The 25,904-nt window shown below is 42.4% G+C and overlaps 1 protein-coding gene and 1 long non-coding RNA gene across 2 annotated transcripts in view; both read right to left on the bottom strand.

Moving 5' to 3' along the window:
* The window catches only part of LOC118560415 (NACHT, LRR and PYD domains-containing protein 3-like), a 123,510-nt gene that overhangs the window by 19,848 nt on the left and 77,758 nt on the right, over positions 1–25,904 (bottom strand). The window lies entirely within an intron of this gene.
* On the bottom strand, positions 8,755–11,039 carry LOC118560473. The gene is made up of 3 exons (XR_004929378.1): positions 11,014–11,039; positions 9,661–9,724; positions 8,755–8,797 (listed from the first exon to the last, which is right to left on the bottom strand). It is a non-coding gene; the product is annotated as an uncharacterized LOC118560473 (long non-coding RNA).

Consider the following 25,904-nt stretch of genomic DNA (forward strand, 5'->3'; position numbering starts at 1 on the left):
AGCTGTGTCTGCAGGCAGTGAACATTTTAGTTTCATCCTTTGTTTTGACTGCAGGGATGAGTCGGGCGAAAAACCTTTTATATCGCTGTTGGGAATATTTTGTATTTCTTTTCTTGTGTTAATGATTTATTGGGTTTGTCATCATATATTTAATGAATTATATATGTGAGGTAGTTAGTGTTGTAGCTTTATCGTTTGTTTGTGACCTTCACAGTCTTCTGCCATTCTAGGAGACCTGCAAAAGACAGGAAACATGTTGTGTTGATGATACAAGTAATTTGTGTAACTCTGATGCGCCCAGTTTTCTGTGATACTTGTGACCCGTTCTCTGAGTAGGTAATGGTCTGCATTAAGTGTCTGGAAAAGATGTGATTAAATCATGCTGTGTTATCTTGGATGTCATTGTTCCCCTACTTCCTTAGTGCTGCAACTGTGTTTTGTAATTAGGGACCTCCACTATTAAAAATAAAAAGAGAGGTGATGAAAGAGTGTGCTACAGAGAGATGGAAGATTTGTAAATGAGCAGATCTCTGTCATTTCTCTTCTCGAGAGCAAAATTAATATCTGTTGTCTTTCTTCCCTGTGTGTTGTTTAATTAATGTTTTAAGTGCTTTAAACCTGACAATCGCTGTGGCAATGTTGATAAATACTGTATTTAGATTTTAAAAGGTATTCTGGGTAATCTTTAGAGCAACGGCTTTATGCATTAAAACAGAAAACAATAAAATGTACATTTCTGACTCAAATCTGGTCTCAACAAGATGGAGAACTTTGTACCTGAGAGTTTCCAGTCTGCAGTTTGGACTCTCCAGTCCAGCAGAGAGAAGCTTCCCTCCTGAATCCTGCAGGTTGTTGTTACTTAGGTCCAGTTCTCTGAGACTGGAGGACTGGGAGCTGAGAACTGAGGACAGAGCTTCACAGCTTCTCTCTGAGAGATTACAGCCACTCAGTCTGAGGAGACAGGGAGAAAAATCTGTTATTAAACAATTCATCAGAGATATTGTTGATTTTTTTTACAGTCACTAATGTTCTCCTTGGAAAGATTGATGGATCTGTCTGATTTTACACATCTTCATGTTGTCTTTTATTGTGAACTGGTTCATTATAAATAAACTGAAGCAACATGAATCAATATTTCCCTCATTAGCTGATTTCTCACTATCAGAAATAAAAGCCGCAACAATCTGTGTCCTTACAGAGCTTTGTTGGAAACTTTAACCACTGGCAGCAGCCTCAGAAGAACCTCCTCTGAAGCAGAGTATTTCTTCAGGTCAAACACATCCAGCTCTTCTGCTGATGACACTAAAATGAAGACCAGAGCTGACCACTGAGCAGGAGACAGTTTATCTGTGGAGAGACTTCCTGAACTCAGAGACCATTGGATCCCATTCACTAGAAAATTATCATGCAGTTCATTCAGACAGTGGAACAGATTGATGCTTTTCTCTGCAGACACATTCTCACAGATCTTCTTCTTGATGTACTGAACTGTTTCCTGATTGGTCTGTGAGCTACTTCCTGTCTGTGTCAGCAGACCTTGTAGGAGTCTCTGATTGGTCTGCAGAGAAAGTCCCAGGAGGAACCGGAGGAACAAGTCCAGGTGTCCATTTGGACTCTGTAAGGCCTGATCAACAGCTGTCTGGTGAAGAGACTTTGGTTTAGGGTCTTTAGAAACTGAGGACTTCTTGGATGTTTGTGTTTCTTCCAACAGGTTGACACCAGCATTGATGAAGGTCCGATGAACATGAAGAGCAGCCAGAAACTCCTGAACACTCAGATGGATGAAGCAGAACACCTTGTCCTGGTACAGCCCTCTCTCCTCTCTAAAGATCTGTGTGAACACTCCTGAGTACACTGAGGCTGCTCTGATATCGATGCCACACTCTGTCAGGTCTGATTCATAGAAGATCAGGTTTCCTTTCTGCAGCTGATCAAAAGCCAGTTTTCCCAGAGACTCAATCATCTTCCTGCTCTCTGGACTCCAGTCTGGATCTGTTTCAGCTCCTCCATCATACTTGACCTTCTTCACTTTGGTCTGAACCACCAGGAAGTGGATGTACATCTCAGTCAGGGTGCTGGGCAGCTCTCCTCCCTCTCTGGTCTCCAACACGTCCTCCAGAACCGTAGCAGTGATCCAGCAGAAGACTGGGATGTGGCACATGATGTGGAGGCTTCTTGATGTCTTCATGTGGGAGATGATCCTCCTGGCCTGCTCCTCATCTCTGAATCTCTTCCTGAAGTACTCCTCCTTCTGTGGGTCAGTGAACCCTCTGACCTCTGTCACCATGCCAACACACTCAGGAGGGATCTGATTGGCTGCTGCAGGTCGTGTGGTTATCCAGAGGCGAGCAGAGGGAAGCAGTTTCCCCCTGATGAGGTTTGTCAGCAGAACATCCACTGAGGTGAACTCTGTAGCGTCAGTCAGGATCTCCTGGTTCTGGAAGTCCAGAGGAAGTCGACTCTCATCCAGACCATCAAAGATGAACAGAACCTGGAAGTGTTCAAAGCTGCAGATTTCCTTAGTTTCAGTAAAAAAGTGATGAACAAGGTCCACCAAGCTGAACTTTTTCTCTTTCAGCACATTCAGCTCTCTGAAGGTGAATGGAAATATGAAGTGGAAGTTCTGGTGGGCTTTGTCTTCAGCCCAGTCCAGAGTGAACTTCTGGGTTAAGACTGTTTTCCCAATGCCAGCCACTCCCTTTGTCATCACTGTTCTGATTGGTTGATCTCTTCCAGGTGGGACTTTAAAGATGTCTTCTTGTCTGATGGTTGTTTCTGGTCTGTGTGGTTTCCTGGATGCTGTTTCAATCTGTCTGACCTCATGTTCCTCATTGACCTCTCCAGTCCCTCCCTCTGTGATGTAGAGCTCTGTGTAGATCTGGTTCAGAAGGGTTGGACTTCCTGCTTTAGCGATCCCCTCAAACACACACTGGAACTTCTCCTTCAGACCAGATTTAAGTTGATATTGACAAAATGGAGCAGATTGTTCTAAAAGAACAGAAAAAGTGAAATCAGGAAGGAAACCAAATGATCTTCTGAAGATGATGTGAATAAATGTGATTCCATCTCTTCAGACATCAGTAAATGTGTGATTTATCCATCAGGTTAAATCTTTGTAGAAATCCTCTTACTGCTCTCCAGACGGTCAGCCAGCTCCTCCTGCTTCATCCTCCTCAGGAAGTTCAGAGTGATCTTCATCAGTGCCTCTCTGCTGCTCCTCCTCTGCTCTTCATCCTCACCTTCCAACACCTCCTCATCATCTCTCTGACTCTCTGAGCAGTCTGGGTCATCTGGACTCAGAACCTTCTGGATCTTCTTCAGCTCTTTCTTCACAAAAGTGACAATGTTGTCCTCCAGCAGCTGGAACAGAATAATATATGAAGGACACATCAGACTGAGATCATGGATCCAAACATCAGAACCATGTTGGACAGACTGACGGTCCACTGGTCCACAAAGTCCAGCATGGAGACGACTGAACAGAACCGATGGAAAAGTAGTTGTTGTACATGTACAGACCATAAATATGGAGTCCAGCTGGGTTTGATGCTGCCGGGCAGACGGACCTCTGGGAACGTCTGAGTTCTGCTGGTCCACTCTGTGGAGGAACCAGAACATTTAGGAAGGAAGTAAATATGCATCCAACAGTTTTCACAGATGAAATCACCAAGAGAGCAGAAAAACTGAGCATCAAAAGAACACAATACAAATAAGTTAAAAAGAGGAAGATGAGATAAAAGGATGAAGACCAGAACCACCAGAACCACCCAGTAGACATTTTAAAAAGTGGGTCTTGAACTGGGACTTCAAACTGTCCACACTGTCAGCAGATCTGATGCTGGTGGGGACAGTGACCCAGAGCTTGGAGACAGTGGAGGTGAAGGTTCTGTCCACACAGGTCTTCAGGACAGTGTGTGGGACATCCAGCAGGTTCTGATGACTAGATCTGAGGTGGTGTGGACCTGGAGGAGGTCTGAGATATGTGGCTGTGTAACCATGTAAGGTTCTGTCCTGGATGTGATGGTGAGTATTTTAAAATGGATCCTGTAGGTCCCTGGAAGCCAGTGAGCTCACATTATATCTGTCCACACAGAGACAATCAGAAGGTAAAGGTCCATGAAGGACATCTGGATGTGAGCAGAGAACCAGAGGATCCAGGTAGTTGGAGATGTTTAATGTTCCTGCTGATCCACCAAGAACCAGCAGAACCTCTGATGGTCCACTTCAGCTCAGCTTGGTTCCACCAACCACATGATGAAGCTTTCCTTCCCTGCTGAACTGCTCTCACAACGCACACAGGAACCAAGTCTTGATGGGTCAGACTGGCTCTACCAGCTATTTCGCAGCGGGTCGTGGAAATGTGATTCACTGTTAGTCTGACATGGAGCCAGGAAGCAGCAGAACCTCCTGATCAGCATCAACACTCCAGACATGAAGACATGAAGGTGTTTTCATCAGAACAGGGCAGCTGATTTCTGGAGATAACGGATCAAACCTCTGTCTGCAAATAGAACTGGAACATCTGAGAGCTCACTGGGAGGAACTGGGTTTCTGTTCTTGGCTCCTAAAGAAATGTAACGGGTCATTTCCAGAACCTCAGACCCGACTGAGGAGACCGGTCCATACTAGGGGTGGTGATTGGCTAAAATATCACAACATGATTCCTTGCAGTGAAATCAGGATTTTATTAGTTTCCCAAAGTAACAATAAAGCTGTTGAAGAAAAATCTAGAGAAGCATTTAGACCAGAGCATTTCTGGACCCATTTTAATGAGTTGCTGCAGTTCTGCTAACTTGTCTGAAGCTCAACTGAAATGTAATAAATCCATTGAGATATTTAAGAGCTGAAGAACAGCTGCAGCTCTAAACTCCTGTGAGGGAACAACACCAAGTCTCTGGTTCTGATCCGAGTGATTGTTCCAGCTCCAGCTGAGAAGAACTGAAACTCTTCAGTCACTAAAACTGAGGAAGACTTTCAGATACGATGACAAAACGGTTCAGGAACAAAGAAAGAAAGTCCAGTTGGTTCCATGTTGGATTTGATTCAATCACTATGAATATGGGAGAGGGACTAAACAGGCCAGTTAGCTCATTAACATGGAACAGAACCAATCAGAGTGAGCTCCAGTCCAAACTAAATCTTTGACTTTAAGCAGAGAAAAGTGTTTAATGATGGCGACTAATCAATGAGGCCCAAAAGCAAACAGATCAGAGCTGTTAAACATGATGTAGCAGCATCCAGGACGCCTCCAACAACATCCATTCTTTCCACTTTCACTGCTGTGGTTCTGGAGAACATCCAACACACACCGCTTCACATATGAACATAGAAATGTGGGAAAAAGAGCTGAGCTCACGTTAAACACATGTTGGAATAAAAACATTTCACACTGACTCAGTTTCCACAGTTACAGCAGTTAGATACAGCTCACCTCTCTGAGGATGCAGGTCCAGGAGATTTGAAGTTAATAGGAGGACCCTTTGACATGTCGCTCTTAAAGGAAACACAACTGGGTTCTGGTTCTGGTTGATGTTTACGTGTCAGTGTTTTAGGAATCCTGTCAGGAAAAAACTTATTATAACATATTTTGTAGCATTTTACTTTAAATACTTTTTCATATATCACTGATTATAAAACAAAGAGCTATGAGACACAACAGAACCAGACAGATCATAAACTTGATGTTCTAAATGGTTCCCATCAGAACCGATTCAGTCCATCATGTTCCTGATCATTGATCCTCCTGAATAAAGTCCAGCCTTGTTTCTAGAGCAGAAAGAGCTGTTTCTGAGACAAACATGTTGGTTAGAAATGACTGAGAGGACAGTTTGGTGATATTAGTGTTGAGCTCTGACATGGAGGAGAATCCTGAGTCCTTTTCACTCGGACCATCAAGGAGGTTCTGATGGAGCTTCATTAAGTCTTGGTGTTGTGTTTGTAACGTACTGAGGTGGAACCAAAGCTGATCCACTGCTGAGTCCAGAATAGAGGTTGTTCTAGACGCCTGATCAATAATGAAGTGAAGCAGCTGGATGCCCACTAGTCAGAACTGACAGTTTTCTCCATTTTCTCCACAAGAAAAGAATAATGGTCAATCAAGTGTCACTATGAAATTGTATTGGTCAATGTAAACACTCCTAGAGGGGTTGAGTTCTACTGATCAACTTAAAATATTTTATGACTGCAGAGAAATGTTTATATTAAAGTTGATTTATTACTCATGTAGGGAAGCTATTGATAAAAGTTTTTTTCTTTTTTTCCGGTTGATATATCATGATTGTTAAAGTGATCTTGTGTGGTATTTGGTTGTCTGATTGTACATTTTGTGCAAAGTTTTTTTCTTTGCTTCAGCGCAGTTGTGGCCCAATTGCATGTTCTTATGTGTTTAATAGTTCTGTGCTTTTAAAATGATGGAGTTTAAGATTTGGGCTTGTTTTATTATTTTCAGTTGGGCAGGTTTTATGCTGGTTTGGGCTGGTAACTAACAGTGAGATAACCTGTGGAGCTGTGTCTGGACTCAAAAGTCCAGCATAAGCTACGCGCTGATAAACATGAGCGCTGCTGTTAGGCTGAACACTGACTGAAATAAAAATTCATACTAGAAAAGGTTCTGTAATTACAGCAGCTAGGAGAATAGGGATCAGAACAAAGCAGAGTTCCCTTCTACCTGCAAGTAACCCAAGTTTCTTCAGTTAAGCAGTTTTCCTGCTTGGTTCTGCTCCTGGTGCTGCTAGCTGTCGTAGCTAACCCTCCTAGCTGTTTACTCCAGTTTGGACTTCAGTGCTGGCATTTCAAACAGAAATTAATAGCGCTCCTTTCAGCTCGCTCTGCTTTGCTTCATTGTCATTTCTTATAATTGTTTGGTAATCAGAGTGAATATCCATCCGACACTGACGGTGACCAGAGCTGAGCCATGGAGACTCTGAAGGCCATGAATGTCTGACCCAACGAATCCGCCCCTCTCACGCTGTGATTGGCTCGCATGTTGCCTTCAGTCGTTGATTTAATTGGTTGAATTGTATGATTGACACATCAAAGACAGTACTAATAGATTGATGGCCACTCCGAGGTTAAAAAAAGAAAAGAAAAAAAAAAGACAGCTTCCAGTCCAGGGCGGTGACGGCTGGCTTAGTGGGTGGGCACGGCCCCCCAATGCCCGCCCATGCCGCTGGGTCTCCCCAGCTACCGCTGGGAGTCTGGAGGAAAATCTTTGCATTTTCTAAGGCTGATGAATGTCTGAGAATCATAACCAGCATTATATGCTAAATGTGTAAAGTTTGATTCTAATGTGTAAAATAGCTGGAGATATAACTTTTTTAGCAGGATTATGCTTTAACGTTAACTTCAAACCAGCAAACAGCAGAAACTGTAACATGTGGAATTGCTGTCAGCTCCACAGCTGCTACTACAGATAAATCTGTCATTGACACAATTAATGGGACATTTCAAATTAAGGATACATTTTAATCACTTGTGTGAAAATAACATTAGCACTGTAATATATATTTACTTCTAAGTGTATTTAGTACATTTAATAACATAACAATAACAGTACATTGTGGAGTTTCTTCAACGGAATAAATGGTTTATTTTTTTCAAACTCAATAAAAATATAGTTTAAATACTAGTTACTTCATTGTAGAGAAAAATATAATGAATATGTTTTGTATCATAATGAAACAGCTTTACGTTTAGGGAACATTACTGGTGAACAGGAATAGAACCGGGTTCTAAAGAACCAAAGAGAACCAATCAAAGTGAGCTCCAGTCCAAACTAAATCTTTGACTTTAAGCAGAGAAAAGTGTTTAATGATGGCGACTAATCAATGAGGCCCAAAAGCAAACAGATCAGAGCTGTTAAACATGATGTAGCAGCATCCAGGACGCCTCCAACAACATCCATTCTTTCCACTTTCACTGCTGTGGTTCTGGAGAACATCCAACACACACCGCTTCACATATGAACATAGAAATGTGGAAAAAAGAGCTGAGCTCACGTTAAACACATGTTGGAATAAAAACATTTCAGACTGACTCAGTTTCCACAGTTACAGCAGTTAGATACAGCTCACCTCTCTGAGGATGGAGGTCCAGGAGATTTGAAGTTAATAGGAGGACCCTTTGACATGTCGCTCTTAAAGGACACACAGCTGGGTTCTGGTTCTGGTTGATGTTTACGTGTCAGTGTCTTTACATTGCTGTGAAAAGAAAACAGATTTTAAGGCATTTGAAGAAATTTGTTTTAACATTTTTTAAGTATGACTGATTCTAAAACAGAGAGCTGTGAGACTCAACAGAACCAGACAGATCATAAACTATCATTTTATCTGAGCCGTCCTTCTTTCTAGGATGAATAATGTTGAACACATGTTGGTCATCAAGATCCAGGAAATGTTCTGGAAGTTGGTGAGTTTTTCCAGATGTGTCCTGCTGGAACCCAGAGCTCTAAGCAACAGGCTGGTGTCACTCAGCTGGTTGTGCAACACTGACTTGCTGTTTGTCAGAACCCACTGGTACCATGCTGAGCTGCTCTGTTCAGTCTGGATGAAGCAGCAAAGAGGAACAGCAGCAGCTTCAGGACCACTTGGTCTCTTCTGGCCTGATATAGTGAGAACGCTGTGTGAAAAGGGCTCTGGACACTTAGAGATGCTGATCTCACCTCTGAGCGTGGCTCTGGCTCTCAGCTTCCCCACACAGAGTGGTTTTAGAGGGAGGGACTCCCTCCTCTCTGTCCTCACACTGATCCATGCTGCTGAATTCACATCCACATCAGCTCACACACACTTTCTACCTTCACCTGCAGAGGAAACACAAATCATTCATCTGCACATCAACTCTGATCATCCTTTACATCATTAGTGCTGGAAAAAGATCAGCTGCTCCTCCTCTGATTGGCTCTTCTTCTCTGCTTCATATCAGTGTCAGTTGAATGCAGTCAGACAGCAGTGAGAGGCAGAGGAAGCTGCCATCAGCTGCTGTACTTCTACTATCAGTCCACTAGATGGAGCCATAGAGCAACATTTCATCCACTGACACTGATTCTCTCTGAATGAACATCAGCAACTATTTTATTTCACAATCATCAAACTCTACAAGTGGATTAGCTGCTGCATCAAAGCTGAACTATTTAATAATCTGACTGAATCAAACACATTTTAACACTGATGTCATTTTATTTTGAAAGGACTCACAGGAAGCAGCAGGAAGCTGTTGTGTCTGACTTTAACGGGAGACCAGAGTTTGATTCCTGCTCCAAATCTCTAGAAAAGCTTAGATCTACATATCTGCTCCACTCAGAAGTAGAAATATTAGATCTCTGATAAACATTTATGTTTTTTCTTGATCAGATTATGTTGACACATCTGACATGTTCATATGTTTTTATTTATTAATTTCTTCAGTAGAATATTTGGTCCCCTTGCTTGGATAAACTCTTGAGGACTCAGGCCCACTTTTACTGGTTTTAATGTGACTATTAATAAACCGGACCTTTGACTGTTGGACCTCCTGAGTTATCTAAGGAGCTGTAATCTGTCGAGTCAGCAGCAATCTGATTGGTTGTTAGAACCAGATGGACTCTGACCCGGCACACCCCCCCATATAAAATACATTCACAGTGTAAACATCAGCTGCTGGTGCTGAAGAAGAAGATTTGCTCACATTTACCAAAATGGAGCCAGAGCCAGAGAAGTGGAGCCACAGTGAAGTCCGGGCTTTATTGGACCTGTGAGCAGCAGGAGAAAAACAACATGAGGTTGAAACAATGGAGGCAAAAAGTGAGACACCTGAAGCAGGATCATAAAGGTCAAAGGTCACAATAACCAGAGTGGATCAGATAGGAAGAGCAGTAAATGGTTTATTTCCCTGAACTCGGTTCTGAGGCGTCAGCAGCTTTTAATCCCAAAGTCCAACAGAGATAAAGTGGAACCAGATGATTGGACCTGGATCCGTCTCTGATGTTCAGACTAGAAACTAGCTGCACATGAGGATGAAAACAGACTAAATCAGGGTTTACCACAGATGGTAGATGGACTTCTGTCAGCCTTTGTTAAAGGTCCAAACATCCAGAACCACAACAGGTTCCAGTAGCTCTGATCCAGTACAGTGAACTAACTGGTTCTGATGCTCTGCTGCTGTTCACTCATTTCTACATTCAGCCATTCATCACTGGTCAACATTCACTTCTAGATGAACTGCTTCATTTCTTGGGTTCTGGTCCAAACTTTAGTCATTTAATCAGGATGTTTTATCCAGAAAGTTCTAGAGCAGCATCCTGGACTCCTGGAAGGACTTCTGGGTTTAAAATAAGCTGCAACATTCAGCCAGGAGACCCGGTTCCTCCAGAATCATTGATTTTAGCCACAGTTTCTCTCTCTGCTCATTAAAATGATCAGAACTCAGTAACAGCAGATATTTTACAGCTGCCATAAACAACAGGCTGGAGAAATATCAGAACCAGAACCTCAGAAGTTCTGCTTCAGTCACTCTGAATTTATCAAACCAACCATCGTTCTTAAAGGGACAGAAACACATTTTAAGACGATCCACAAAGTTTAAGGAGCTGCAGAACCTCTAAAGAGACGGTTCAGGTTTCAAGTGGACCTTTGTAACTTTAGCAGAACAGCAGCAGAACCTTTAGATCACATGTTTTTCTTAGAGTCCAGAGTTTCTGGTTGGAGGTTAAAAGGTGGTTTTAACTCAACATGAAGGACGTTCCTGTCTTTAAGCTCCCAGACATTTAGATTTTAGACGGATCATCTGGAGCCGTGAAGCTCTGATTGGGTCGACAGAGTTCTGCTCATCTAAACATCACATCTGAACATCAGCTGTTCATCATGCTGTTTGGTTCCAGTTCATCAATAATCTAATAATCCTGTAGATTAGTCTTCAAACAGCAGAGATGAAACTTTGTGCTGAAATCAGAAGTGAACATGTTCTCCAGACATCAGAGAGCAGAAACAAAGAGGAAAGTTCCTCAAGACAAAGTTCTGGTAGGAAACAAAGCAAACTTACAGTTTGTTCAGACAGTCCAAAGTGCTGAAGAACAAGATGTGAACCACTGAGACACAGGTGAGCTGCTACCTGGAAGGAGGCGGAGCTTCAGCTGTGATGGAGGTGGGACAGGTAGGAGGGCGGGGCAGCAGCAGGAGCAGCAGTGGACTTCCTGGAAGCTTCAAGGTTCAAAGTTTCTTTCTTCTCTTCAAGGAGCAGTTTGGTTTGCAGCTGCCAGGAAGACATCAGGACAGAAAACAACACTCACTAAACACCAGCTTCATCTGCTGGTTCTCCTGCAGAACGCTGAGAGCTGCTGGAAGCGGCTGCTTCTCCATGGTGGCAGTGTGTAGCTGCGTCCTGAATGATCCAGTAGTTTAGCTGTACATCTTCAGCCTGCAGCTGGTTCTGGTGTTTAACAGGAAGTGAGCCGTGCCGGCAGCTCAGAGAAAACCTTCCAGCAGATTCATTCAGATCAGGTCCACATTAAAACAAGGCAGCTCCCAGTCAGAGTGCTGCAGCTTCTGCTTGATGCTTTGTGTGCACGCTGCTTTCTGCACACAGCACCAATGTGGGCTTCAGAGGTTCTGTCCGTCTGGGTCCAGAGGTGTTTCTCCAGCTTCACTCCTTCAACAGACGCATTCTTCCTGAAAACAGAGGAGGACAGTCGGCTTCTTCCTCACATCACTCACAGCTCTTTAGTTTTCACCACATTGATGTTTAAAAAGGAGGAACTGCTCCATCTGACACCTTCCTCCACCAAGAGACCCGGTTCTGATGGATCACTGCTGGGAACGGACACAAGGACAGAACCTCCTGCAGGTCCAATAATGTAGCAGCCTCTGCCATGGCTTTGACCATCATTAGTGTAGAAAACAAAGAACAGAGGAGAAACCACTGTTAAAAAGTCTCAGAGTTAAAAAGTCCATCAGCCACCAGATCAGAACAGAGTCCAAGTTCTAGAGGTTCTGGAAGCTGTCTGCTAAAATGTGGAGCTGGGTGGGATTAAAAGCAGAAGAGAAGTCCATAAAAAGGGAACCAACAAGGTCCTCTGCTTCCTCCAGATGTTTCAGAGCAGCTTTCAAAGTGTCCCTGTCTCACCATCCAGTCCTCGACCCGTCCTGGAAGCAAACTGCAGGAGGTCCAAACTGTCCTGACCCGGTTCCATCAGGTCCTCCTTCAGCAGCTTTTCTAATGCCTTCAGAACCAGAGAGCTGAGAGGTTCTGGACTGAAGACAGCGAGTGTCTCTGAGCTTTAGATCTTAGCTCAGGGAACAATTACTGAGGGGGAGTGGTGGTCCAGTAGTTAGAGCAGAACTCTTGGTTCTGATAAGGCTGCTAGAACCTGGAGCAAACCTGAGCAACACCCTTAACCCCCGATGGTTCCCTGGGTTCTGGAGAAGCTGCCCGCTGCTCCCTAAGGGATGGTTAAATGCAGAAGACAGATTTCACTGTAATGTAAAATTGTAACTTCAAATAAAGATTTCTTCTTCTTCTGAACTGGACCAGGTTCTGCTGCAAAGCCGACTGAAAGGTCCAACTAAAAATGTCTGCTAGCTACAAAGAACCATTTTCCACACATTTCCTCGGGTCCCATCTGGACCAGGACTTTTCCTTTCTTTGACTCCTTGAAAAGGTTCCAACTCTATGTACTTATTAATGGACCGGTTCTGTTCAGGGTCCAAATCAAAGTTTAGGAAAACAAACATCTCCTCGTCAGAATAATGAACATTAAAATGATTCGTTGAACATTGAAGACGTTAGAAAGGTCCAGATTGATTATCCCATTCAAGGAGTGGTTCTGGTTCTTTGGCTGCATCTCCATCATGTTCTTCACACCATCCCATCCAGAACCGGACCTGTTGGTGTTCAGCAAACACTCAGCTTTGTCCTCATATCTGGACTTTGGAAGGTGAAGCTCCTTTTGGCCCATTTCCACAGTTCCCTGTAGAGCGTCATGTCCTCCTGGATGAAACAGAGAGTTCTCTGGTCATTGTGGTTCTGACCCGTTTGGTGAGCCAAACTTAATTATTTGGAGAAGTGAGGATGGATTCCTGGAGGAAGACCATCTCCTCACAGAACCAGACAAGGCAAGGCAAGGCAAGGCAAATTTATTTATATAGCACAATTCAGTACAAGACAATACAAAGTGCTTTACATGATTAAGATATAGCAAAATAATAAAATGTAGATAGAAAATAGAATAAAAGCAAGTAGGGATAGAATGTAGTAACAAAAAAAAGAACATTAAAAACAGTAAAACTGTTTAACTAGAACAGTCAAAGGCAATTTTAAACAGATGTGTTTTTAATCTTGATTTAAAAGAACTAAGGCTTTCCGCACTTTTACAGTTTTCTGGAAGTTTGTTCCAGATAAGTGGAGCATAGGAACTAAATGCTGCTTCTCCTTGTTTGGTTCTGGTTTTAGGTATGCAGAGAAGGCTGGAGCCAGAAGACCTTAGTGGTCTGGAGGGCTGATACACTGATAACAAGTCTGTGATGTATTTAGGAGCTAAACCATTTAGGGATTTATAGACTAACAGAAGTATTTTAAAGTCTATTCTCTGAGATACAGGGAGCCAGTGTAAGGACTTTAGAACTGGGGTGATGTGCTCTACTTTCTTAGTCTTAGTGAGGACGCGGGCAGCAGCATTCTGGATCAGCTGCAGCTGTCTGATCCACTTTTTAGGCAGACCTGTGAAGACACCGTTGCAGTAATCAATTCGACTAAAAGTAAATGCATGGATTAGTTTTTCCAGATCCTGCTGAGACATCAGTCCTTTAATCCTAGAAATGTTCTTCAGGTGATAGAAAGCCGACCTTGTAACTGTCTTTAGATGCTTTTGGAGGTTCAGGTCTGAGTCCATCACTACTCCCAGATTTCGGGCCTGATTTGTGGTTTTTAGCTGAAGCGACTGAAGCTGTGTGCTAACTTTTGATCTCTCCTCTATTGGTCCAAAAATTATTACTTCTGTTTTGTTTTTGTTCAACTGAAGAAAATTTTGGCACATCCACGTATTGATTTCTTCTAGGCATTTACTCAGTGCTTGAACTGGTTCATAGTCACCTGGTGACATGGTGATGTAAAGCTGTGTGTCGTCTGCATAGTTATGGTAGCTGATGTTGTTTTTTTTTATGATCTGGGCTAAAGGGAGCATGTAGATATTGAAGAGGAGGGGACCCAGGATGGACCCTTGGGGAACCCCACATGTGATTTTTGTCATCTCTGATGTAAAGTTACCTACTGATACAAAAAATTCCCTGTCCTTTAAGTAGGATTTAAACCAGTGGAGAGCTGTAGCAGAGAGGCTGACCCAGTTCTCCAGGCGCTCTAACAGAATGGAGTGATCGACAGTATCAAATGCTGCACTGAGGTCCAATAGAACCAGCACAGTGGTTCTTCCACAGTCTGTATTTATATGGATGTCATTAAACACCTTGATAAGGGCGGTCTCTGTACTGTGGTGAGCACGGAAGCCTGACTGGAAAACTTCAAAGCGGCTGGTCGTAGTTAAGAAGGTGTTTAATTGTTGAAATACAGCTTTTTCAATGATCTTACTGATAAAGGGGAGGTTTGAGATGGGCCTGTAGTTCTGGAGTAGAAGTTTGTCTAAATTGTTCTTTTTCAGCAGTGGTTTGATAATTGCTGTTTTTAGGGACTGGGGGAAAACACCTGACAGGAGGGAAGTGTTTATTATCTGAGTCAAATCAGACGCTATGACAGGCAAAACTTTCTTAAAGAAAACTGTGGGTAGAACAACAAGACAGCAGGAGGAGGAACTTAACTGCTGAATGATCTGCTCTAAGCTTTTGTGGTTTATTTGGCTGAATTGGGACATTTGGTCAAAATCCATTCTGGTAGGAGACAACTTTGGTACTGAACTTAGCATGGATGTGCAAACAGATCCTCTAATCTTTTGGATTTTTTCAGTAAAGAAGTTTGCAAATTCGTTGCAGGCCTTGGTGGAGTGGAGTTCGGAAGCCACTGACACAGGAGGATTTGTTAACCTGTCGACTGTGGCAAATAAGACACGAGCATTATTAATGTTTTTCTTAATGATCTCTGAGAAGAAACATTCTCTTGCATTTTTCAGTTGTAAGTTATATCTGTAAAGTCTCTCTTTATAGATGTCATAGTAAACCTGGAGTCTATTCTTTCTCCACCTGCGTTCAGCTTTTCGACATTCCCTTTTTTCACTTCTAACTGCTGGAGCATTTCTCCAAGGAGATTTATTCTTCCCGGAAAAAACCTTCACTTTGACTGGAGCAATGCAGTTAATGATGTCTGAAACTTTAGACTGAAAGTTATCTACTAGCTCATCTACTGAGTTGCAGCCCAAGGTTGAAGTAGCAGAGTAAGCTTGAATAAAATTTTCTGTGGCATTGTCCTTAAAGGTGCGTTTTCTTACGATGTCCCTTTGGCTAAATGAGTCACTGGAAATGATACATTCAAAGGTAACGGAGAAGTGATCGGATAAGGCAACATCAGTTACATTGACGTTAGAAATGTTTAGACCTTTAGTGATGATCAAGTCTAAAATATGTCCCTGTTTGTGTGTTGGCTTTTTAACATGCTGTGTTAAACCAAAGTTTCTAAGTGTGTCACACAGTTCTTTTGCATTTCTGTCTTCAGGGTTGTCAACGTGAAAGTTGAAGTCTCCAACAATAATTAAAAAGTCATAATCAACACATATCACAGACAGCAGGTCACTGAACTCATTAAAAAAGTTTGATGTGGACTTAGGAGGCCTGTAAACATTCAGAAACATAGTTCGTACCAGGCTCTTTACCTGGAGAGCCAAATGTTCAAATGAGTGAAATTTTCCCAAAAACACCTTTTTACACTTTAGTGAATCATTAAACAATGTTGCTACTCCTCCACCTTTCCTTTGCTGTCTGCTCTCACAAAGAAAATTGTAGTTTGGAGGAGTCGACTCCAGCAGAATGGCTGCTTCATTAAATTCATGTAACCATGTTTCTGTTAAAAACATAACATCAAGATTGTTGTCAATAATAAAGTCATTAATTAAAAGGGATTTTCCTGACAGAGATCTAATGTTTAATAAACCTAGTTTATATGATTTGGTGGTTGATGATGTCTCTGTGGCAGGTTGCATCTGACAGTTGATGACTTTCAAGTATTTGTTCCTGTTTATCCTTTTGTTTTTCTTTTTTCTGCCACGTATCATCACAGATATTCCGTAATTCCCGGGAAAAGACCCAAGCTGATTCTCGAAACTGTCATGTCTGATAAACGTGCAGCGAGGGTCCGCTGTGTATCACAGCGAAGTAATCTGAAGGTCTTGAGGACAGGCATGTTCCGTGATACGTAGAGGAGGATCTGGGGCTCTGCGGCCTTTGGAAGATGCTGATTTAGTCACAGAGCTGTGGCTATGTGGAGAGGATGTCATCTGTAAGCCAATCTTAAATACTTTGTTCATGTTGGGAGAAAAATCCTGAAAAGGAACCTCTGGGCTTTGTGGAGAGGAAGGTGAGGCGGGTGTAGTCTGGACCAGTGTTCGTGACGATGGAGGTTCTTGGTCCTCTCTTTGTCCTGCTGAGATCTGGGATGAATCCTCCTGTAGCTCTGACGATACCTCTTTCTGTGTTGTCTTTCTGGCCATCTTTATCTTGGCTTGTTCGGGCTGCACTGGGCTTATCATTTGTTTTGGCACTGGATGAACTTTGTTTTGGGACAAAGCTGATGGCGTATGGTTCACAGAATAGAAGATGTTTGAAATCAGCCGTTTTGCACCTGACCTATTTAGAGAGAGGCCATTGCTGCTAAACAGATGTCTTCTTTCCCAGAAGATGTTAAAGTTGTCTATGAAGGTTACAGTTGTTTGTTTGCATGTTTTTTCCAGCCATTTGTTTAGCATCAGAATTCTGGAAAAAATCTCATCTCCACAATTAACCGGGGAATGTGGGCCACTAAGAAACACCTTGACATTCAGGCCATCAACAATGTTCAACAAACGAATGTAATCCTCTTTCAACACTTCTGATTTTCTTATCCGGGTGACGTCGCCCAGGGCTTCCGCTTGTATTATGAGTTTTTCCAAGGTCGGGCGTTCTTTCAAGATCCTCGGAAGGATGTCTGTTATATCAGACACCAGGCCACAGTTGATATCGTTATAAATCAACACCTCTGTGTTTTTCTTGTTACAGAAATGTTTAATCCCCCTTACAGATCCATTGCATAATATCAGGGTCCTTGGCCCTGTGGCATGTCTTTTCTGTGATGTCTTAGAACGAAAATCGTTGACATACCTCTGATTGTTGTCGTGATCCTCCCTGGTCACATTTTGGAGCGGAGCGAATCTGTTGCGTAATGGAATTCCAGCTTTCCAGCAGGTTTACTCCTATCATTTGTTTTGAGAACAGCCCGTTGTTGTTTCATTTGTCTTCGGACATTTCTCTGTAGTCTCGGCCAGTTTTCTTTGTCTGGGTGCGGGGTTCGTTGATCCTTTGGTCTTGCACCCAGAGTGATCCAGGGATTCTCATTTTCCTCCGGGGACTGTTTGTTCGCTGCGTCGCTGGGCTGGTGGTCACCATTCGGAATCACAGGCAGGGTTGTTTCATTTCCATGCGTGGCGTTTACATCATAATTCACTTCGAGTCGACAGATTTTCAGTTCCATAACAGCTATCTTCTGTAAAAGCTTGTCAAAGTCCATTGTGGTGAAGGTAGGCATCCTTTGAATCGAGTGGTTCTCCTTCATATCCGCTTCATGTTGAAGTTTTTCCATAAGAGCATTTTTCCTGAGAACTGCCTCCTCTGGGCTGTTGAAAAGAGGCATCTTGTGTGGATTAGCTGAAAACTAAAATAGTCCACACGGGGAGAATATCAAAATCAAAAATAAATCACAGAAAATAAATAAAATAAAATAACTAAATCCAATTTTCAGTAATTTTGGTTAAGAGATAAAAATGAGATAAAAAGGGAGGAAAATGCAAGCAAGCAGGGAGCAGAGAAAAGAGCGTCCGAGTAGGCAGAGAGGCGGAGAGCAAGTTCAGACGTCTGCAGATCCGGTTTCTGTCCCTTCACCAAGATCCACAGTGAGATGTTTAAAACCATCCCAGTCAGTGGAAGAGAAGCGGTTCTGGAGACACGGAATGGACTCCTCCATGAGGTCCAGAACTGTTCCTTAGGTCAGCAAGAACCCAAAAAGATCAGAGAGGCAGTCTGTGCTCCCAGAACAAGTTTAGAACCAAAGGTGTCTCCAACTAGAACTGTTTTTGACCAAATGTCCCAATTCTGCCAAAAAAACACAAAAGCTGAGAAGAAATTGTGAAAGAAAGAAGAAATAATTGACGTCTTGATATAATCAATCAAAAATGAACTATTTAAAGATCCAGATCTAAAGAATCTATATAAACTGAGCCGTTGACATGTGGCCAAACTGTCTGAGTTGTTCCTGCAGCAGCGTCCAGACACTCCCGTCTCCTCCCTGCAGCTGAACACCTGACCCAGATAATGAGCTGCTGGAAGTCTGAAAGTCTGCTAACAGAGACAGAGACAAGATGGCCGCCTGGACAGAAGGCTTTGTTAGAGCTGCTGTGGAATGTGCCTCTAGTTAATGTCGTCTGACTTTCTTCACCTCTGCTAAACCTAAGTTTTACTAACCTGATCATGACTTAGGTACAAAGAAAGCAAGAAAAGAGCCAAAGCCCAGAAGAAGACACAAAGAAAGAGAAAAGCTCAGCTACAAGGACCATGACTATGCATCAGACATGGAGACTGGAAGAGGCGGAGGAGGGAATCGTGTTCTCCACCATACGGCACAATTGATTCAAACTCCTTCCAAGGAGCTCATGCTCACAAAATAACGACACAAAACACAACAATGGAGAATCTACTGGAAGCCATTCAAGCTTTCCACCTGAGATTTGACCCTCAGGATGAAAAGATGGCCGACATGAAGACAAAGCTGAGCCAAAACACGGTCATGATCAGTAGTCTGGCCAAGGCTCTAGAGTTTAATGCTGCTGAAGTGAAAGATTGTAAGGAGAAGATGGCTGTTATGGAGTCGGAGGTGTCAGTTCTACCAAAGGAAGTCAATGAGCTCCAAGTTAACTGGAGAGAACTGGATGGTTCTGAACCAAGATGGAAGCTGAGGATCAGAGGGATGAAGGAGACGATGGGGGAAAACATTCAGCAGGACGTGGTTCACCTCCTGGGGAAGATTGTTGCAGAATGGGCTGAGAGGATGGATGAATACGTTGATACGGTTCATGGGCTGGGGAAGAAGGAGGAGAAGCCAACCCGCCAGATTATTCTACAGTTTACCAAACGGCAGCATAGAGACGGCAAAAGGAAAATGACTAAAACGTCTCCGCTTTGGGAGTCCACTGGTGTCCGTTTTCCAGAAGATCTGATGAAGGAGGAGCGGCTGGAGAGAGAAACTGTGGCCCCAGATTCTTCAGGCGAGGAAGGCAGGGGACCGGGCCTTCTACCACGGCCCGTTAGGATCCATAAACGGGCGACCCATTTATGCCAAGGACTAAAAGATTTAAAGGTGTTTTCTAAACATGCTGCTGAAGATAGTTTTACAATAAGGCTGTCATTTGTTTTTGTTTAGAAACTAGAGGGATATACACCCTATTCCTTTTCTACCTAAAATAGGAAAAAAGTAATTAGCTTTACTTTTTCCAAACAGCTGTTTTTTGGTGTGTTCTGATATTTTCTTAAGCTGTTATTGTTCAAACAGCGTTGCTGATGCTTCAAACAAATCTGTCTTTTATTTCTCTGAATGCAAGAGGACTCAGGGACAATGTGAAAAGGAAAGCATTATTTTTATTTTGTAAAGGACAAGGAGCAAACTGCACTTTTCTGCAGGAAACTCAGTCATGTGACACAGACGCCACCTAGTGGTCAAAGCAGTGGGAGAAAGGATGTTGTTGAGCCTCGGTTCTAAAGGTTCTAAAGGTTCTGGAGGTGGAGCGTCTGTTTAATAGATGTCCTGGAAAGGTTGTTGCCTCCAGAGTTGATGAGCTCAGTCACTGGATGGTAGTTCTGTTAAATGTTGAAGGATATTTTGTTATTATGGGGGAGTGGTGGCCTATTGGTTAGAGCAACTCCCACAGACTGCCACTCTGGGTCCCTGAGCAAGACCCTAAACCCCAGATTTCTCCCTGGATGCTGTGATAGCTGCTCACTGATCCCTGAGGAATTAAATGCAGAGAACAGATTTCACTGGAATGTATGTTAGAATAAAGATTATTATTATTATTAAATATTTTTGGATATGCCAACACTAATCATGATAAGTTGCTAATGTTAAAGCTAACTGATGTTATTTCTGAATATAAGGAAATTTACTCTTCAGATTTAATTGTGTTAGGTGGTGATTATAACCTGACAGCAGATGACTGGCTAGACAGATGTCCTTCTAGATGCTCTAAGAAAAGGTTGAATCCTACTTTATGTGAAAATAGCAACTCCAATAATCTCATAGATTTATGGAGAGACATAAATCCTGGTGCTCTGGTAACATAAATGATTTATTCAGGAAATCTGAAATGACTAAAGACCACAGATGTAAAATCAATGAGATGTTCTATATGGTAAAAAGGCACAAGGTGCTGACATCAGATCTGGAGCTAAATGGAAAGAGGAAGGTGAAAAAAATTCATCTTATTTGAGTGACCTAGAAAAAAATAGGCCAGAAAGAAAGAACATAAATTCATTAATTCTAGTTAACAAAGAATTCACAGATCATAAAGTTATTTCAGAGGAAATTCACATATTTATTCAACTTTATATTCACCTGAATACAATGAACTGCAACATTTTCTAGAACAAATCAAAGAACATTTCCCAATAATAGATGCAGCTTTGAAGGAAAACTGTGAATCTGGTTTTAGACTGGAAGAATTAGACAGAATGATGAAAAAACTGCTGCACTGATCACAGATCAGTTAAAAGATGAAGCTTTGGAGGATTTTGCTTTTTCTGAGCTGTATGGAAACGAAATTCCGTTCTGTATGCACTCTGTGCATACAAAATGACAATAAAGAAAGTCTAAGTCTAAGTTTTGGAGAAAAGTTTAAAACAACTTCAGTAGCTTTACACCCTGATACTCTTTGTGCGGCTCGTCATGCCTGATCTGGCGGCTTGCAGCTCATAATCCTGTATAAAACTATAACACAGCCAAGGCAATAAATATTTAGGTGGTAGCATCTTCTTTACGGCCTGTTCACAACGCTGCCACGCTTGATGACTGACGTGAAGCTAGCGCACATCCTCGGCCTTCAGCATCACTAGGTTACATGAGCAAAATGGATGGATTTCTACTAAAAAAGGGACAAAAAGCAGATGGACAGAGCCACAGTGTTGTAGGTAACACAGAGGATAAAGATTCAGAGGACGAGGAAGACGAAATTCAACAGGAAGATGACGCGGGAGAGGGGGCAAGCAGGCAGGAGCACATTCACAGTAAAAGATCAAGATACGTGGAATAGAAGACGAGCAGCGAAGGTTTCAGGACAAATGGACAGAGGAATTTTTATTTGTTCTTCACAGCAAGAATCCTCTGTGCTTAATATGCAAACAAACCCGTGTGTGTTTCAAACCAAGTAACTTAGAGCGCCATTTCAAAACCACGCATCCAAAATTCAATGAAAGTTCCCCACCTGGCAGCGAACTGAGAAAGAGAAAAATAACAGAGCTTAGTGCATCGCCTGAGCAACAACTAAACCTTCTCCACAGGACAACTTCTACAGCAGAGCCTTTAACAGAGGCATCTTTTCAGGCTGCAGGATTTAGGCAAGGGCCAAAAAGCCATTCTAGGACGCTGAGATAGTGAAAGACTGCTTTTTAGCCTCAGCAGAAATAATGTTTGCAGACTTTGACAACAAGGATGCAGTTGTTAAACAAATAAAAGCATTACAGCTGTCTGATTGAACAATAATGAGACGGATGGAGGATAGTGGACGGGACATAGGTGAGCAGCTGCTGACTGAGCTGCGCGCAGTGCCCTGTTTCAGCATGGCTCTGGATGAAAGCACGGATATCAGCCATAATGAGCAGCTGTGTGTTTGGCTGAGCTTCCCCAAAGAAAACACTTTGAAGGAGCAAATGTTGGCCTTACTTCTGCTTCTTGGCCAAACCACAGGTGAGGATGTTCTGAATACACTGTTGATTTTTTTTTTATCAAAACCATCTAAGCTGGTCCAAACTTCAAGTGTACTGATGGAGCTCCAAGCATGGAAACACTAGCCCGAGTTAAAGAGCCACACTGGATCATCAGCTGGCCTTTCTAACAGATATTACCATCACCTGAACTCTGTCAACCTGCAGCTCCAGGGAAGAGACAAGTTGCCAAGTGACATGATGAGGGCAACCAGAGCTTTCCAGAACAAAATAACTGCTCTGTGGATATCTGACAAAGACCTCACACACTTCCCAGGACTGAAAGAAAAAGCCAAAAGTGAGCGTACTCTGCAGCAGAGCTTCAGCTACAGTGGTTTAGTTGAAGTTTTGGAGCTGAGTGGGGAGTTTGAATCCAGGTTCAGTGATGTGAATGAACATAAGGGCATTTTTAATCTTAGTGAAAATCCCTTTCATGTGGATATATCCTCTCTTACACCAACCATCACACAGCTCTGCCCTAACAGCCGCGCCTCTCTTCAAAGTGAAATAATTGAACTGCAAGCAAATGACTTTCTCCAAGCTGAACACAGAGCAGGTGTTGGTAACTTCTGGAGCTTGGTTTCTGAAGCAGACTTTGCCAACTTCAAAGCACTCGTACAGAAGGTGATGTCTTTCTTGGTGAGCACAGACACATGTGAGTCAACATTTTCAACCATGAACATTATCAAGAGGAAACAGAGACACAGACTGACCAACGCTCACCTTGAATGCCTCACTATAATCACAACAACAAGCTACAAATACAACATGAAGAAGGTTAAGGACATGCATGCCAGCTTCTGCTCTTCACTCTATTAAGGTAAATAAACACTTTAATTAAAGTGGCTTCTGTGGCACTTTGGATGGAACATGTTGGGATTCATTTTCAATAAAATTTTAATGTAAAATATATTGACTGTGCTGTTTTTTAATGTGGGGTAGCCAGTATTTAGGTAAAATGGTTTATTTATGTCAGTGACTTGGTAAATTGTGGTAACAGTGGCTCTCCTCTTGACCTTGGTCTGCCAATATGGCTCCTGTGAAAAAATGAGTGAGTATCACTGCTTTACACGGACATCAATAGATCAGCATTTTACCTTCAGGAACTTCTAAAGGTTTAGATGTTAAAAGAGGAATCCATCAATGTTGTTGTTTCACCTCTGATGTTTATTATGGTGACGGAGCTGTTAGCAACTTTTATAAAAATAATTCAAGTATGGAAGCGTTAAATGTGATGGAAGCTCCCTGGTAATTACTCAACTAGCAGATGACATGACCCTGTTCTTAAAAGATAAAACACAAACTTCAAAGGTGCTAAAGGAGATAAAAAATGTTCTAAAGCCTCTGGTCTGCATTAGAATATGAAAAATGTGAAATAATGACTATTTAGGATGAGTAAATTGTTCTCAACAGTTGGCTCAAGAAAGATTTATCTATTTTTGGACGTATTCTACTCATTAAAATGGAAAGTTTATTCCATCTCATTTATTCAGCTGTTTCATGTTCTATATCTGATAAAATGATTTAAAAGTATATCAGGAAAACTTTAATTTCATTTTGAGAATCAGATGCCATTACATCAGGAGGGGACATAGTTAAATCTTTAGAAGAAGGTTTAAATCTAATTGATTTTGATCCAATCAACGGTTCTATTAAACTCAAAAATGGCAGTTTCATTAAAAATTACAAAATCTCTGGTCTCTGGTAAAATTACATTACTGATGAGATGTGACTTTGAAATCTTTAAATTACCAATAAAACTGTCAGACTTTGATAAACAGGTTCTGCAATATTGGAAACTAGTTTTTAAATCCAACTGGGCTTCAGCACACCCCTTCGCAACTGGCTGCTGGACTTCCTAACCAACAGACCTCAGTCGGTCCGGGTCGGACAGAACACCTCTGATGTCATCACCCTCAGCACGGGCTCCCCTCAGGGCTGCGTCCTGAGCCCCCTGCTGTTCACTCTGATGACACACGACTGCGTCCCCAGGTTCACCACCAATCACATCGTGAAGTTTGCTGACGACACGACGGTGGTGGGCCTGATCAGAGACGACAACGACCAGGACTACAGAGAGGAGGTGGAGCAGCTGGTGGGCTGGTGCAGAGACAACAGCCTGATCCTGAACGTGGAGAAGACGAAGGAGATCATCGTCGACTTCAGGAAGAACCGGCCTCACCACGCTCCACTGCTCATCAACAACTCAGCTGTGGAGGTGGTCAGCAGCACCAAGTTCCTGGGGGTGCACATCACGGACAATCTAAGCTGGACTGTGAACACCATGTCACTGGTGAAGAGGGCACAGAAGCGACTGTACTTTCTGCGGAGGATGAGGAGAGCCCGCCTGCCCCCGCCCGTCCTCACGACCTTCTACAGAAGCACCATAGAGAGTATTCTGACCAGCTGTCTCTCTGTGTGGTGTGGAGGCTGCAGTGCCTCCGACTGGAAGAACGTGAGGAGAGTGGTGAGGACAGCAAAATGGATCATCGGGGCTCCTCTTCCCTCCATAAAAGACATTTCATCTCAGCGCTCTGTGTCCCGAGCCCGTAACATCATCAGGGACCCCTCACACCCCCACCATGGACTGTTCTCCCTGCTGCCCTCTGGGAAGAGGTTCCGCAGCATCCGTTGCAGGTCCACTAGGTTCTGCAAAAGCTTTTTCCCTGCTGCCATCAGACTGTTGAACTGCTGAAGTATAAAAACGGACTGTGTACCACACTCGACTCGCTGATTTGCACATTTGTATTGTATCCTTCAATATCGCTGCTGCACTTTATCCGGAAACGTACTGCAAAACTGTTTTAAATGCAACTGTCTACCGTTAAATCACTGCTGCACCTTACTGCATATTTGTTTAAATTGCTTACATTGTTCTTACACTTCAATCTGCCTACTGCTCACTGCTGCACTTTATCCGAAAGTTAAATTGAAAGCTATCCTGTGACTGACTGTGATTTACCACTGCATTTTCTTATCCTGTACTGTAAATTCACTGCAAGGTATCCTGTAGAGTCACTGCAATCCTTCTGAGCTGTATGAAAAAACGAAATTTCGTTCTGTATGCACTCTGTGCATACAAAATGACAATAAAGAAGTCTAAGTCTAAGTCTAAGTCTAACTTTTCACCAAACTCTGTCCTGATTTGGAACAACAGATGAATCCTGATAAAAACAAAAATCACTCTTTTAAACAGATTAGTTGGAGAAAGATATTTGGTCTGTTCTACACCTTATGGAAGAAGACGGAAACCTTTTATTGTAAAATACTTTTATCAGAAAATTACAGAGTTTCATTAAAAATTACAAAATCTCTGGTATAATTCTCTTACTATTTTGGAAGCTATTGGTGGGATTACATTACTGATGAGATGTGACTTTGAAATATTTAAATTACCAATAAAACTATCAGACTTTCATAAACAGGTTCTGCAATTATGGAAACTAGTTTTTAAGCCAAACTTTTCACCAAACTCTGTCCTGATTTGGAACAACAGATGAATCCTGAGGAAACAGAAATCTCTCTTTTAAACAGATTAGTTGGAGAAAGGTATTTGGTCTGTACTACACCTTATGGAAGAAGACGGAAACCTTTTATTGTAAAATACTTTTATCAGAAAATACACATTAACATGTACTTGGACTCAGTTTAACAGAGTTAAAGGCAATTCCTCCTGCTGTGGTTCTACTAATTAAAGCCTTGATATCATATTCTGCAGTTACTTCAATAGAACCAGCTTTGATTATAAATGGCTGTGACTTTATAGACAGAAAATGTAAT

Source organism: Fundulus heteroclitus, unplaced genomic scaffold (assembly GCF_011125445.2).
Source record: "Fundulus heteroclitus isolate FHET01 unplaced genomic scaffold, MU-UCD_Fhet_4.1 scaffold_43, whole genome shotgun sequence".
Lineage (NCBI taxonomy): Eukaryota > Metazoa > Chordata > Actinopteri > Cyprinodontiformes > Fundulidae > Fundulus > Fundulus heteroclitus.